The sequence below is a fragment of the Bactrocera latifrons genome, unplaced genomic scaffold (assembly GCF_001853355.1).
Source record: "Bactrocera latifrons isolate USDA-ARS-PBARC rearing strain unplaced genomic scaffold, ASM185335v1 scaffold_74, whole genome shotgun sequence".
Classification (NCBI taxonomy): Eukaryota; Metazoa; Arthropoda; class Insecta; order Diptera; family Tephritidae; genus Bactrocera; species Bactrocera latifrons.
The window spans coordinates 1002842-1011444 of record NW_017537423.1 but is presented as its reverse complement, the minus strand read 5'-3'; the positions used below and the strand labels follow the sequence as shown (position 1 = coordinate 1011444).

At 34.0% G+C, this 8603-nt stretch overlaps 2 protein-coding genes across 3 annotated transcripts in view; one reads left to right on the top strand and one right to left on the bottom strand.

The window, feature by feature from the left end:
• The window catches only part of LOC108976255 (calcitonin gene-related peptide type 1 receptor), a gene marked incomplete in the record, with an annotated part of 342301 nt that overhangs the window by 46418 nt on the left and 287280 nt on the right, over window positions 1–8603 (top strand).
• The window catches only part of LOC108976253, a 126428-nt gene that overhangs the window by 58957 nt on the left and 58868 nt on the right, over window positions 1–8603 (bottom strand). The gene's annotated exons all lie outside the window — the stretch shown is intronic.

Genomic DNA, 8603 nt, shown 5'->3' with positions numbered 1-8603 from the left:
CACTTTTTTATTTAATTAATTTTTGATAATTTTTATTTTACATAAATTAAAAAAAGATCTTTTAACTTAAAAAAATAATTTATTTTGGGAAAATTTCAAAACAAATATTTTTGAAAGATTATATTTATCGATATTATATTGAAATTTAGTTGGACGTTTTTTGTTAAACATTTTTGAGGCAAAATTTATATACTTTTATGTAAAATTGAAAATAGTTTTAAAAAATTTCTTAGTAACGGTTTTTTATTTAAAAATTGAAAATATTTTCTTACTTTTTGTTTATAAAACTAAAGATTTAAAAAAAAAATGCAAAATGTCCATAACTAACTATTTTAAATTCTCAGACAAAAGTTAATTTATTAAGTTACTAGTGCGTATGCTGTTATATATTTAAATGAACACACAACTTCCAGCTATCTGCCGGTCCTCCACTGCAATTCACTGCCACTTCATAAAAATATTTTCCATATGAGCAACTCACGCACACGGGCGCACTTCACCGGTTCGAAAGTAATGCGCCTCATTGAGACACAGACCGCCTTTCCAACGCCCACTACGCTTCACTAGCGCGTTTGTGTTTGTGTTTGCGGCACAGCAATGCCACTATAAGCAACATTGGCGCCTAAAATGCCACTACAGTTGAAACGCTTTAAATGAGCTTTGCTATTTTTACGTCTACTTTTGCCGTTTGCACAACTTAAGGCCACAACCGAAGTGCGTATCAGCACGTACGTATTATGATGGATGCCTGGCTATGCATATTGCATACTTACAGGCTGCCTAGCCGTATACACACCCCCCGGTGCACTACATTTGATTGTGCCACGTAAGTTGACATGGCTTTGATATTGTTGCTGCTGCTTCTTCTTCGTTGCGATACTCATTTCAATGCGAATTGTAAAATTCCAGCCTGCATACACACATGAGTACAGACATGGAAGCAAAACTCATTAAGCGCCTAAAGGCATATATCTTTTCCATAGCAAGCAACAGGCGGCCGCTGTTTCTTGTTGCTTGTGCTTGGGCGTAGTAAGTTGGTTGGCGAAAGCTGAGAACTTTCATAAAATACCTTAACGTTGTCGACATTTGCATGAACACGCACACACACGAACACACACATGCATATAGCTAGATCCGTAATTTGACACGCCGTCATATAGGCTGTCAGTCATTGAGTTTATTGCATGCATACCGGCATAACGGCATATTCCAACAGTGATGCGTGTATTGGTAACATGGCGTGATGTGACTTCCGTCAAACACGCATACACAGCCACACATTCCGGTCTCTTTTATCCTCTCCACCTCAACAGAGGCGCCCTGCATGCTCGCCGCTTACTAACGGCATAGTTTTCATTGCTTTGCCAGCGCCGTATGCCAAGTCTGGTATGCGCGTTCACTGGAATGTCTTGATTGAATTAAAGCTGTTGTGGCCATGTGGCTTGACGGCGGCGGCGAAAAAACTGTCACAGCCTGAAAGCGCGCTACCAACAGTCAACAGTCTGGAGTCAGTGGGCGCCAAGCTTTATGAGCGCGCCTCTAGTGTCGGTCTCGTTGTCTGTCTGGTTGTGTGACAGAAAGTAAGCAAGCAAACTGCGTACTTTCCGTAATGATTGCCGCCACTGCTGCGCTCACAACTGGCAGCGTAATTGAAAAATGAGCTGTGATTATTGATACACTGCGGCCATTACTGTCTATTATTGGCATTAGTTGGCGGGCGTAAGGCGAAAGGCTTGATTGTGTGGCGACATTTCAGCGACCTTCGTCGCACAGACACACACACACATAGTTCATGCTACTCGCTGCTAGGTTAGAGTGTATTAAGTGCATACTGAATATGAAGATTACTTTTCCTAACTCATAATTGAGCAATTTTGTTTTCTGTAAGCAATTTCTTGTATTTGAAATTCTGACGAAAATAAAAATGAAATAAAATGAAAAGAAAAGCAACCACCTAACGTTCAACAGTTTTAGTTTTCAAAGCCTTTGTGCTTTTAATTCGGAAATTGATGAAGTATTGACGGTAAGGCAATAAACTGAGCGCAACAAATACCTGGAAAAATCTCTAGCATTCACTTTTAAGCAACGTTGTCTTAAAGTAACATATTTGCAAACATTTTGGTATTCATAAATTGACAAGAGTTTATTTTCGAACTTTAACACACGCGTTTAGTCAGAAAAAATATTCTTGGGTTAGGTTATGTCAGATTAGGTTAGCTTAAGAGATCGATCCTCGCAGGAATATTACTTTTATTGGCTAGTCGAAAAAGTATTTTCGTATTCTGTCAATAGATGTCCTTGCAGTCGTATATCTCCAGTGCTAAAAATTACATAATCTCATACTATATATTGTTGGAAAGGTGAAAATATAAGCTTCATTTAACAAAGAAGAAAAAACTTTAATTCGGGGAAGTTGAAAAAAAGTTACAGCTCTTCAAAAATGAGTGATAATAATGAACAAATTCGCTGTATTTTGAAATTTTTGTATAAAAAAGGGAAGAATGCCACGCAAGTCACCAATGAAATTTGTAAAGCTTACGGAGACGATGTGAAAGGTGCGCCTCACTCTGGTCGACCTACCCTTGAAAAAGTCGATAAATTTATGGTAAAGATTGACCAGGACAGTCACGTAAGCAGCAACGACATCGCTGAGGAACTTAACACTTATCAACAAACGGTTCTGAACCATTTAAAAAAGGCTGGCTACAAAAAGCAGCTCGATGTTTGGGTACAACATGAATTGTCTGTGAAAAAATCGATGGACTCGGTAAAAACTGGCAGAGCTTGGTTTGATGCATCCACCATATAGCCGTGACCTTGCACCATCGGACTACCATTTGTTGCGGTCAATGTAGAACTCCCTTAATGGAGTAAATTTGACTTCAAAAAAAGCTTGTCAAAATTACTTTTCCCAATTTTTCGCCGAAAAACCAGAAAAGTTTTACACTGACGGAATAATGTCTCTTGTGGAAAAATGGCAAAAAGTATCAGACCAAAAGGCCACATATTTGGTTCATTAAAATTCATTATAAATATAAAAAAATAAGTTTAAGTTTCATTAGAAATACGAAAAGCCTTTTTCGACTACCAAATATTATATATGAACACATAAATGCATAAATATAAATGCGTTACCTGCAAGCACCAATCATATAAAATAAATACGGGAACAGTTTTCTGTGACAAAAAAAAAAAATTGAAAAGAAAACGCCAATAGAAATGGTGTTGAGACCACATTAACTTGATTGCATGCGCCAAGCTTGCGGAGTACTTCGGAGCGTGTGTACAGAAAGCGCGCTGAATGCGTGTGTGTGTATAACACCTATACACTTTCACACATAAGCAAAGCGCGCCTGTACATACAAACACACACTTGCTCACATCACGTACGGCCCATAAACTAACAATATCAATCGTCCGGCCATGCGAAATGCGAGAGCGCTTCAATATACAAACACACACACACATAGAAAACACACGTAAAGCAGCAGCATAGAGAACAAAGAACACGTAAGAACGGAGCTGCGAAATCAAAGAATGTAAAGTAATGCCTGCAGCGTCCACGCGGGCAAACAGCGCGCACAACTCCGAGCACGGGGACTCGGCATGGTTCTGTCGCGAACTTACAAATTAATTTGTCAGCCCCAATGGGGTTGCCACAACGCCGTATATGCTATGTTGCCGCCTTAGTTGGTTGCTGGGCGTGTGCTTACCTCTGCGTAGTGTCTTACTCCACTATGCAAACACACACACATATATTTAATTTTGAGTCTGCTACTATTTTCTTGCGCGTTTCTCCCCCCGTGCCAACAATTCATGTTGTATATTTATTTATTTATTATTGCAACAACATGTTGCAAGGGTCCTCATGTGCATGTTTCTTGTTTATATTTTTGTGGTGGTACAAGGAGCGGTTCGGTGTGCTGGACCTTAGGTGGAGTTGGACAGTAAACCAGAAATTACGATTTATGTGCGAGCAGCTGTGCAAATGCAGGTGGTGAATGCGGAATTAAAGTAACAAAATACGTAGTAGTGTGTATGTAACGGGAAATGTATATTAATTTAACTTTGAGGTAGTTTAGAGCAAACGTGGCTGTTGATATCGTATACGAGAATTTTATTGTACAGATAATTTTCAATCTTCAGTATATAAACTACACTTTTAAACTAGTACTAAATTTTCCTTTTTATTCGGGTGGATTTTGAATTGTGTACCAAATTTTTAGAACAAATAATTTTTAGTACTCATTTATGCAAAATTTTTTGCATTTAGTACTAAAAATTTTTGTTCTAAAATTAACTACCAGTGAATAGTATTCTAGTTTATATACTAACGCACTCTAACCAAAAAGAAAAATAGTACTAAATTTTAGAACAAAAATTTTTAGTACTAAATTTTTTTCCTAAAATTGAACAAAACGAACTTTTGTAAAAAATTTCATTTTAAAATATTATGTTTTAGGAACAAAGTTTAGTACTGAAACTTTTGTTCTAAAAAATTTATGTACATATAATGTTTTTTGTTTCAAAAATTAAGTATTAATTTATAGAACAAAATAATTTTAGTCCGAATTTCGTTCACAAAAGATTTTAGCACTAATTTTTAAAACAAAAGAATTTTTTAGTACCAAATATATGCAAATTACTTTTTGATACTGAAGTTTTCACCAAAGGTTTTTATAGTTAGTACTAATTTTTGACAGCAATTTTTAGTACAAATTTTGATAATTTCGGTCAAAAATTTCGTCCTAAATTATAGAACAAACAATTTTGTACGAACTATTCAAACAGAAGATTTTAGTACTAATCTTTCGTACAAAATATTCGCATATTACTTTTTAGTACTAAAGATTTCAGAATAGTTTTTATATTAAAGGGTAAATTAGTACTAATTTTTAAAACAGCAATTTTCAATAGTAGTTTTAGCAAAAAAAAAAAAAAATGTTTCATATCAGTTTTTAGTAGAACACATTAAAGTACTTATTTTTAGTACACAAGGTTTTGGTACTGGCTTTTAGTATAGAATAGTTTATTATTATTTCTACAAAAGAAAAGAGCAAAAGTTTAAAATTTAGTACACATTTTTAGCACAAAAATTTTTAAAATAACATTTTAGTACTAAAATTTTCATAACTAATATCTTATTTTTAGTACAGAAAGATTCAGTACGGACATCTATTAGAAGATAAAAAGTGATCCATTCATTTCCTTCCTTTTTGAAGAAAAAAAAACATAGAAGCTTCAAATTTAATGAGGAATGTTTATCATAATATTGAGTACACAAATCTTTAGTACTAACTTCTAATACAAAACATTTAATTCCGTATTTTAATAGAAAATATTTTAGTACTAGTTTCTGGCGGAGAATATTTCAGTAAAGATTATTAGTACACAAGGTTCTGGTACAAATTTTTAGCACCAAATATTAGAAAATGCTTATTTTTAGTACACAAAGTTTTAGTACTGATAAAAGAAAATATTTTAGTACTATATTTTTTTTGGAAAATATTTCTGCATTAGTTTTTAGTGCAAAAGTTTTTATACTGATTCGTAGAAAAAATTTTGGTACTAAGTTTTAGTACTAAAAATTTTTATGCTACCCTTAGCACGATTGCTTTTTGTATTAATTTATGTTACAAAACCTTTTAGTACTATTTTTAGTACATTTTTTTTACTTCTAAAACTTTTTAAATATAGTTTCGGATGTCTAGAAAACCTTTTTAGCCAATAAGACTTATATAACTTTCTTTCATAAACTATTTAGTACCACTTTTTAGAACTTGATGTGATAAACTTTTCAAAAATCTCTGAACGTTTTAGAGCTATTAGATTTTAGCCGTTTTGAAGCTTGCTTTTCAAGCGGCCACTATTTTAAGCTTGAGTATACATATCCACAATTAATACCTGTGCAAAATTTGCGATATTTTTAGTACTAAATTATTTATTACGAAAAAAAAAATAGTTGTATACGTTTATAAATTTTATGCCTGAATTCGTTACTTTTGATATTAAGTCACATCCCTTTTAGTAACTTTCTTTTTAGCTAATGTTAACTTGTTTCACTTGCTTACCTCGCTTCTAACTATTTACCTTCTGCATTGCAGTATTCACATATTTATCTAGATTAAGTACTAATTTTTTATTTGCCGCTGCAAGTCAGTCCGCCATTGTTGCTTTGCTGATGATGCAATTGACTGCAGTGTTGCCAACACAGTTACAATAAAAAAGCGAGTTGCTGGCACATAGTGTTTGCCTGGTCCACTTGGCGGCAGCACCGACCTACATACAAAGTTATAATAAATGGCTAGCCATTCCCAGCACACACTTTACAGCCATGCAGCCACGAACGTGTGATAAAAATGAGGGTAGGCAAATAAAGAGAAGAGCTCTTGTGCATACAAGCATATAATATTACTCGGACTTGTGTATGGGTCGGGTTTCGTGTGCTTGCGTCGCAAAAAATGTGTTTAAAAATACACTCTGATGCCAATTGAACGTTATTTTATGCAGTAAAAAATTTCCTAAAACTCTTTTTTGGTGTTTTCTGTTTGAAATATATTTTTAATTCTAAAAAGCTACACATTTTGTGTAAATAGTAGAAATAATATCTCTAATGAGTACTAAAAATAGTACTAAACGCTTTGGGGATAATTTCATTACTTGAACTTCTGTATATTTTGATATATTGTTGAATACATTGATATCAGCACATTTTAGTACTGAAAGTTGAGTACTAAAATAGTACTAAAATTTTTGGGACTATTAGGTTTGGGACTATATTCATGTCAGCACAATATTGATAGCATGCTAAATTTATTTATAACATTTTTCGGAACTAGAATCTGAGTACTAAAAATAGTACGAGAAATATTGACGCGTTTACTTCAAAGTACTAAAAGTAGTACTAATTATTTGGAGCTGTTTAGTTAAGACTATGTTAGGCTTAATTTATTTAGAACCTTTTTTGGAACTAAAATCTGAGTAGTAAATAAATACTAAATTCTTTCGAGAAGTTTAGTTCAGGCGTAGATCTGTATATGTACTCTTCCAGCCTTTTCAGTTTAGCAATTTTTAGTACTAAAATCTGTGTACTAAAAAATACTAAACAATTTTAAAAAGTATTTTTTGCCAAAAAACCTTTTTTTTTGTTTATATTACAAGCTATTTTATAATGTTTAGTACTTGGTTATGGATATTTTTTGAAAAATCACATTTTTACACTGAGTTGCCTTGTTCACTTCTGCTTACATATTTATAATGAGCGCATAACGGAGTGTTTGTATGTGTAAGTAAGCTATGCAATTACGTCTGCTCTACACACACTGCCTGCAGTGAACTGTGCTTTAATTTTTCAACTCTCTTACCATTTTTCATGCTCGCTTGCGCACAATTACGCTGCCAACTAACGGCACATTAGCAGCAGCAATATTATAAGCGCACTTTCGTATAAATACACATACACAGCATACATTAGTCAAAGTGCAGTTGGCTGCCGGCACTATAACGCTTTTTTACTTTTATACATTTCTGTATGTGTGTTGTTGTTGTTGTAGTTGAATGCATTAGGGCTCATTATGTTGCAAATGTCGCGTAGTTAACGTGTTTTTCTTTCGGTTTCTTCTTATTTTGCTGAATGAATGTGCGCCAGACATGGCCCGAGCACAACAGTTATATAAAAAATGCATATTACAACAGGGTCTGCCATTTATTTTCGCACACATGTGCGCTATACGCCCACACACCGACTCGAGCAACCGATATTTAAGCTGCTATGTTTTTACGTTTCTACTTCTACCCTTTTGTTTTGCACGTTTTAATTGTGCTTACCTTTCATAATGTACGAAATGTATGTATGTGTGTGTGTGTGCATGTTGTGCGCTGTTATTTTTAATTCGTTAACGTGTTGCATATTTGCTTTGCTTTGTTTTCGCTTTGACGCAAACGGCTAGGTTGGCAAGCGCGCCTGCAGGTAGACAATGCGCTTCAGCAGCGTGCGCTGTTAAGCTGCTTTTATAATTAATGTCATCACTATTTATTCCTTTTGCCTTCACATGCTGACCGCCTTGCAGTTGATTTAAGGCAATAGACGTCAATTTAGCATAAAATATTACTCATACGTCATGGCGGCTTGGTATTGCGCTGCTTACAGTTAGCAAGTAAATGTGGTACATTCATGTTGTGAATGGCATTTGTGCTATTTCTGTTGCAAAACATGCTTTGCTAGGGATATTTCAATGCCATATGCGTCAAAATGTTGCGCATACGTCACGGTGTACGTGAGTTTATGGATATGGGAAGGTTGTTGTTTGTATAAACATTATTAACATTGTTGGGTTGTACATGTTAAAATTAAATTTTTGGAAGCTATGGAGCGTCGAGATTAAAAAAATATAAGTTTTTTTGTAATTTTTCGAAGTTTTTTGTATTATTTGATTTAGAGCTTTTAATTAATTTGAAGATTTGGAAAACAATTCTTAAATTTTTTGTTAGTGTAATAGTTTTATTGCTATTTATGAAGCTTCAATTTGAAATTTTAAAATATTAAATTGAAATTTGTACTTTCGAAATAATAATAACTTAATTAATTTTTTAATATTTTAAAA